Raw genomic sequence first — 8,264 nt, 5'->3', positions numbered from 1 at the left:
GAATAAATGTTATAGTATTGCTCAGATTTTAGTTCTGGAAAACATTTGTCTCTGCAGATGTGTTTGCACATGTAATTTTGTCAGAAAGTAAAAACTTAACTGTCATCCATTTTATACAAATTTTATCAGAATTAGGCTTAACTACATGTAATAGAAACCCAAACTACAGTAACTTAACCTAATGGTTTATTTTTCACAGGAAGTAGGCAGGTCGGGGCTGGTTCAGCCACTCAAGAAAGTCACCAAGGAAAGCAAGTGGAAGCTTCCATAAAATGGCACGTCTGCAAAAGCCCACGTCTGCCTACTGTCACAGCTACACGGCTCCTGTTTCATTTCTGCCTTACACATCACACGGGTACATGTCATTAGAGGGATCTGTCCCAGAACACTGCTGGCAAAGATTCTGTGGACTGTAGATTCCAAGACTCCCAAACAGGGGAGCGATTAGGATTAGATGGGGAAACAGCTGAATTGCCAGCAGGCAGGCCAGCACAGTGTGTCCCATGGCTGGACTATTAAACAATAATACTTAACTTCCAGACCAACAATTCGAGTAAAACAGCATGCCTCTGCCCAACACGATGCGACATCCCTCACACAAATGAACACGCGCTCATTCTTTCCCCTTAAGTCCCCAGATCCATTTCTAGTTTGGTCGAAATTCCCCTTTGATATCCTGTAACCTAAAGCCAAAATTTAAAGTTAACCACCACATGTCTTATGTAAAATGAAACAGGTTGAAGGCTGGGGATTTGTTGCTGAAAATAAAACTAATTTGCTAATGTTAATACACTAACATATTCTTAACAATGCAAGGAACAACACAGGCAGGCTTACTGTTAGTCCTCATTTTAGCTACTGTTTGTGAGGCCATCATTGGTATTTATAACTTTTTATTCTACTCCTCATGCTATGTTCCCTTTGGTCAAGGGTCTTTACCTTGTGGAATGACCCAAACCTTCATTCCTGAAGGGTCTGAGCCAGTTGCTGCCTGCACTGGTGGTGTCTTCCATTAACTTGTACCTCTGGGCATGTAAACACTAAGAAAGTTTCCCAGAGGATGCCTTGAGTCGAAAACATTTTTTATCTCCATGATGTGGCAGGACCTCTGTTTCCCCTTCACAATCAGGCTCAATCCCCACCAGCAACAATAACATTCCCCTACTTTGCCTATGGCTTCAGTGACATTAACAAGTCAAAAGTGACCAGGTGGCAGTCTCAACTTCCTCCTCAACTGAATCTGTTGCATTCCTTGGCAACAGCATTCCTCCCTTGGGGCCTAAAACTTGTAGACCGACAGCACTTAAAGTTGTGAGAACACAAAACACACATTTTACAAGTGTTTGGTTAGGGGTAATGGTGTGAAACCACTTCACATCTACCTCCTAATTCTTGGACCCATGTTTTCTCTCTGTGGGTGGAAAGGAAAGGTGTATTGGTTGCTAGTTTAAGCAGATACTTGCAGGACAGCAGGTTTTAATTGCTCTTGTAATCAGCCCACATTGAGACTGAACCAAAGGCAAACCAGAGCCTTTTTTTTCTAGCTGTCACACAAGCAGCCAGGGCTCAGGTGTTTGTTCTGGTTTAGAACAGCTTGAGTGACATGGAGTTGGCCTAGCTTAATCTGTCTCTGCATCTTCCTCAAATGCTACTTAAACACATGCAAATGAAACACACACTATTTACAGTGTTTCTGGTGTAAAAAATCCTGAAAGTGACATTTTTTCTTTTTCTTTTGAAGGCTCCCCGGTCCCCCCAACCCCCTCTCTTTCTTTGGTGGGCCCATTTTAAATGTGTTAAATCTAGGAAAAGATGTCATCAAAAGGAAGAAAACAGGTGGGGAAGAATGAGATGAAAACACTCGTTGACAGTTCACTTCTGCTTTGCAGCTGTGAGTGCCGCAGATTTGAATTGTTACCTCCCTCACCAAGCTAATTAATTCTCTTAAAAAAAAAACAACAACCCACATCTCCTTCCTTCAATCAATGTCAACAGCCAATTACAATCTTTCATCACCCAAAGTGCAATAACACAAATGTTATCAAGGAAGGAAACAGTTGGACTGACAAGATTAGCAATTCACTCCTTCTTTCTTAATCTTGTAATCACATGGTAGGCAGCAGTTTACAGTAATATACACCCAAGTTTGCCAGTAAATTACTCTAGAAAGGCCTTGTGTAAATTCCCTGTCATGTCATGTCTACTTTTGGCACGGAAGCACGTGTCTTCCTACAGGAGGCACGGGATGAATTAAGATCAACTCCTTAGAGAGCTTTTTCCTTATCCATTAACCACTGCAGAAGGTTGTTAATTACGTAAAGAGGGGCACCCTTGGTGGAATATATAACCATGAATGGCATTTAGGGGCGTCAGAAAACCAAGACAGCTGACGGTGACAGAAGGTATTTCACCGATGCTAAGACTAGCACTTTGCTGTCATGTGCTGGACGACAGAAGGCTTCCTGCCTTATGGGGATCAAGTATTTGTTGATATGATTTGGGTTTTTTCCCTAACGTCTTTGGGAAGCCCAACTTCGTTATCGGTGCTCAAAAACCACAGTCCCCACCATCCCAGGGGGTGTGAGTGTAACGGGTATGAATTTTAGATCACAAGCGAGATTGTGAAAGCAGTGTCACATATAATTGATATAAAGAAATTGACTTAAAGAACTGATTCCCAGCCCCCATCCTGCCACGCTGGTGGGAGTCCCAAGTTCTGTCTTTGCCATGGCTCCCACATCTCCCTGGGGTTGAACAAAGACCCAGGAGGCTCATGTGATGTTTAGAAAATGAATGGGGGGGGGGGGTGTGTTTCTGAATTTCTGGTCATTCTTAATGGTGAGGTCCCTGAAGCCTGGTGACCTTGCATCTCCAGTACCTGCCCTGGAAACCCTGTCTTGGTGTCCCCTTGGCTGTGTTACTCTTAGCATTTCTGTGGGTCCAAATGCACGACTTACCTCAGGTGCAGGAGCACAGAGGCTCTGGAGGGGGAATTAGAGCCAGGCAAAGGCTTTTAATGGAGGAAAAGAATGGAGAGGCAGAGGCAGATCAGTGCTCAGAGAAACAGTGTGTGCAATTGTAGATCCTGTACCTCCTGCCTTGGGAAGAAGGACTGGGGGCTCAGTTTAGAGCCGTCTGTCTGCCTGGAATTCTTCTAGCTTCCAAGAGGACTTAACCACCCTGCCATTAACTCCCCCTCCCCCAGACTGGGGATGGTACAGCTGGTGCCCAGTGGGGTCTGGGGGGCCCCTGGCATCTGCTGATGCATCCACGCCAATTCCTTGATTCTAGATCCTGAAGGAGGATTTCTCCTTCCTGAGTGGCTACAGGAATTTCGGCCAATCTTAGAAGAGCTTATCTGAGAGCGATCACACTGTTTCCGGAGCCGCTCTACTGTGGAAACTGGAACACACTTCTTACTTTCCTAAAGCCCTCTTCATCATTTCTGCCAGGGCTCCTCAACAGCCCTCATGCCAAGAGGACTGTGATCCTAGGACTGAATAGCCCAGGAAGACATGAAGATCAGGCCTAACACTAGCCAATGCTGGAGTCACACAGTTTTGATACAGGATCAGATCTTGGCAGTCAACAGGTAAGTCAATGAAATCAGAATATTTCTTAATGAAAACATGTCCCAAATCTCTGAATCATCCATAAGTAGCCAAAATAGAACCACTGTAGATAATTTACGGAAGACACGAATTATCTGAGCTCAGCATGCTTAGTGCCTTGTACTTGACAATCTCCCACCAAGAGTGAATGAAAATACATCTATTTCAAATCAAAGATGGACACACTCTGTTCATTTCACATAGCTAAAGCATAGATTCCACAAACACGCTTCACTGAAACAGATCACAGGCATTCGAAGGTGCTGGTGACAAATCTGCACCTCTGCCGTTTCCAGAACCCAGACTGCCCTTGGTGGATGTGGCTGGCGGGGCATGCCAACAGCTTGTTTTGCAGACAGGAATATATGACAATAAAGGAAGCTTAAAAATACACAATCAGGGCTTCCCTGGTGGCGCAGTGGTTAAGAATCCGCCTGCCAATGCAGGGGACATGGGTTGGAGCCCTGGTCCAGGAAGATCCCACATGCCGCGGAGCAACTAAGCCCTTGCACCACAACTACTGAGCCTGCGCTCTAGAGCCCGCGAGCCACAACTACTGAGCCTGCGTGCCACAACTACTGAAGCCCGCGCACCTAGAGCCTGTGCTCTGCAACGAGAAGCCCACGCACTGCAACCAAGAGTAGCCCCCACTCGCCACAACTAGAGAAAGCCCGCGCACAGCAACGAAGACCCAACGCAGCCAAAAATTAATTAATTAAAAAATACATGATCAACAAGTTATTGATAATGGACTATGAAGGATTAAGAATTCTTACTAAAGTGTACTATTCTAATTGATTGTTGACTGTCAACAATTCACAAGTGCTGTGCCAAACTGTAAAAATACCAACCTGGAAAACCTTGGAACTAATTTCAAGGCACTTACAGTCTAATGTGGCAGTTATACTCATTGGTGGTCCCCATCACCCACAGACAACTACTGAAAAATATTAGTATATTTCTTTCTAGTGTTTTCTATGCCTGGATACCATATACCAAAATTCAGATAATTAAATGTACAGTTTTATGTCCGTTTTATTTACTTCACACCATTTTGTATGCAGTTCTTATATTCTTTGAAAATGGGAGTTTTAATGACTTCATGTCATTCTGTTACGCAGATGCTCCATAACTGTTTGAACAAATTCATTATTGTTGAATATTTAACAATAGTTAACAACAGTTTCCAAACTTACTTTATTATAAATAGTGATGGACACCCTTGTATATAAATCTGTCTGCCTTCATCTGATTCCTTTCTTAGAATACATACCTCGAAGTAGATTTATTGGTCCATAGGCTGTGAACATTTCTATTATAGATTCTTAAAGACATATGGCCAAGTTTTAGTGGCTCTGTAATTCACATAATTCATTAGGCAAGTATTTTTTGAGCAAGCTGCTAATGTGCAAGGTATGGTACTCCACCACTAGGAGAATATTGGTGAGCAAAATCAACGGAATCCCTACCCTTACAGAACTTATAATCAACTGAGAGTCTAGACCTAACCTGAGAACAAGAATCTTTGTAAACTTAATGTTAAATTTCATGCAGAACTAAGAGCTTTGGAGAAGGTAAAAAAAATAACATAATGAAAACTTTGGCTCTCAAAATACCATTTATGCAAATAATTCCAACAAATTAAAATTTGCTAAGTGCTATAGCAGCTGTCAGATTACTCATAAATTATGTAATTACCCATAAATTATGTGTCAGTTGGTTTAGGTTATGGAAGAATATTAGAAATTGGTTCAACTCCAAAGGATACTCGGAGAAATGAAAAAAATTATTGTACTTTCACAATTTAAAAATGAAAATGACTAACTCATATGTCAAAGGAGTTGTCTATCTTTCCAAAAAGTTATCTAGGAAGAATTGCCCAAAATGCTAGTAATGGGAAAATTTAAAAGGAAGGGTCTATTGGAAATTTCTATATAATGTGATGGGTTGAGCTGACATGGATGGGTCCCCTTCCTGTTCCAAACCCATAGATATTCTGGGGGAAAGTGTAACAAGGAAGGGAGGGAGGGAGGAAAGAGGAAAGGAGAAATATTAAGCTACGAACTAGGAGAACATATTTGTTATATATGTATATCCTTTATATATATATAAAATAAAGACTATCCAGCATTTATAAAGAACTCCTGAAGTCAATAAGGAAAAGACAAACAGCAGAACAGAACAACAGGAAAAAAAGACACCAACAGTATTTCACAGAATAAAAAACATCCATTGGCCTCTAAACATGAAATGATGCTCAATCTCATTAATAATTAGGGAAATAACATCCTAAAACCAGAGTGATGTATCATGTCACAGTCATCAGATAGGCCAACATTGACAAGTCAGAGAATGGCATGTGGACAAGAAGTATATCAACAGGAACTTTTTATATACTGATGTGGAGTGTAAATTGGTACAACTGACTTGGAAAAGAATTTGATGTTATCTTTGAAAGCTGAAAACATGTCTGTCCTGGGACCCAGAAATTCCACTCCTGGCTCTACCCAATGAGACGCTCTTATACATGTGTACCAGCTGACAAATCCAAGACTGTTCATGATAGTGCTGCCTGCTTTGCAAAATAAAAATAAATAAATAAATGGAAAAGACCAAAAATGTCACTGACAAGAGAATGAGAAAATGGAAAAGTAATGAATGAATGAACTATAGCTTTACCCATCAACAAAGATGAATCTCGAGGACATACTGTTGAATGAGAAAAGCAAATCTCAGAAGATGACAAAGTGAATGATAGTATTTTCATAGCAACATCAAACAATATGTACTATGAAGAAAACACAAGGTAATGGGAAACTGAAAATTGAGGACTGGTTAGCTCTGCCTCCTGGGGCTTACATTTAATAAGGGGAAATAGACAATAAACAAGATAAATAATGAAAATGAATGTTAGATGGTGAGAGTGCTGGGGAGACAAATGAAGCAGGGAAAGGGGGTGAGGGGATGGGGGCTTTAGACAGATTTTACATGGGTTGATCAGAAAGACCTAAGACAGTGATGTGTGAGCAAAGACCTGGAAAGGCGAGGGAGCGAGCAGTGTGGTTATCTGGGGGAAGAGTGTCCGAGATAGGGTTACAGGCAAGTTCTCATCAGTAGCTTAACTTCATATGTGCGTCAGAACCAACCAGCATCCTTCACCTTAAAGCTACCTTGCCTTTCTGTTTTTCCTTCTTTTGTCTAGCTTTCTGAATCATATATTGACTGGGTTTTTAAGGACCTGCCCCCCAAACAAGCAAGTAGAGTTATTATTTAGGTAAAATTATTGGCCCAAGAAACAAATCTTCATTTGGCAGAATTCATCGTTAGATCAGGAATTCTGCTACAATTTACAAGTACTGTAATTTCAGGAAGAATAGATTAGATCTCTGTACCTAAGCTCAATGATCCAGTAAATAAAGAATTTAAATATTCCACAGTGGCAGTTGAGAATACTTCTGATCTTACAATTGGTAGGAAGGTACTATAACTTATAGGAGTTAGAGAATTAGAGGTATGTATTAGATAATAGAATTTTCAAGAGAACATTATAAACTAGGGTGAAAATTAGATTTGGGGCTTTAGTATCTGGGATTCTAATTTAACATGCTGTGAAATTCAGCTCATCAAATTGCTGAACTAATCTCTCATGCCAACAACTGCCCAGGTTAACAAAAAACCTGGAGCTTTTCACATGTTAATAAATAGGAGAAAATGTAAAACTGCAGACCTTTCTCCTTCTTAAATGCAAGCAGGAAGTACGTGACCTTAGCTGAGTCACCGTGATTGCACGGAGGCCTTCTAACTAGTGGATCAAGTTGCTCTCATCTTTCGTAGTTCTCGTTCAACACAACTTGCTGCATCTGCTTTTTAGAGGCAGTGACACCACAGATTCTGTCTTGGTGCTCGGCTGGTTATTACATGGAGGAGCTGTTATTTATGTGTTGATGTCATCATCTTTCTAAACAACACCTTTTGCTATCAATACAGTTTGGGATTGGGATGTTTTCATTAATCAGGTACTTCAGGGAAGAGATTTTACACATGTGACCACTTCTCCAAAAAGTATGAACATGATAATATATGATGCTTATGCACTTGGAGATCTGAGTGGCAAAAATGCAGCATCTCACCAACATTGCCATGAGAAGTCTTTGTGCAGGGGGTTCGATATGGTTTGGGAGAAGAGGGTCAGGTCAGTCTCTGGGTGCCCTCACACCTCCTGCCCCCCACAGGGACTCTGCTTGAGTCCCGTACTGAGAGAAAGCACCTGAGTACAGAATTCTAGGTGGTGCTGGTGTTCAGTGGCTTTCAGTCACAGCCCAGGTTTCATTTTTTCCCCCCATTTCTCTTTTGGTTTTTGGCTTATTTGTTTTATTAAGGAGATAACTATTGTGTGTATATAAAACTATTCCATAAATATAAGCCTATATGTGTGTATTATATACAGAGATGTGTATTATTTTAGTGAGTTTTTCTCTATTTGTATTGTTTTGTTTATATTCTTATCCTGTTTTGCAGTTTATTTAATCTCTGTGTTCTATATTTTGTCTTTTAAAATGTATTATTACACATCCTAATGTAACACTTGTAAAATACTTATTTTGAGCTTTTAGTTTAAAATAGTTGTTTCACTTTCTCAAATGTTTTTCATTT

The 8,264-nt window shown here is 40.8% G+C and overlaps 1 protein-coding gene across 1 annotated transcript in view; it reads left to right on the top strand.

The window, feature by feature from the left end:
• The window catches only part of SLC35B4 (solute carrier family 35 member B4), a 186,592-nt gene extending 178,541 nt beyond the window's left edge, over window positions 1–8,051 (top strand). Inside the window, exon 16 of the transcript XR_012334080.1 lies at window positions 200–8,051. The gene's annotated coding sequence lies outside the window, so the exon portion shown is untranslated. The remainder of the gene's footprint in view (window positions 1–199) is intronic.
• Window positions 8,052–8,264: the final 213 nt, after the last annotated feature.

This window comes from Tursiops truncatus, chromosome 9 (assembly GCF_011762595.2).
Source record: "Tursiops truncatus isolate mTurTru1 chromosome 9, mTurTru1.mat.Y, whole genome shotgun sequence".
In the NCBI taxonomy this organism is placed as follows: domain Eukaryota; kingdom Metazoa; phylum Chordata; class Mammalia; order Artiodactyla; family Delphinidae; genus Tursiops; species Tursiops truncatus.
The sequence above is the reverse complement of the archived record's forward strand: the minus strand, read 5'-3'. Positions and strand labels throughout refer to the sequence as shown.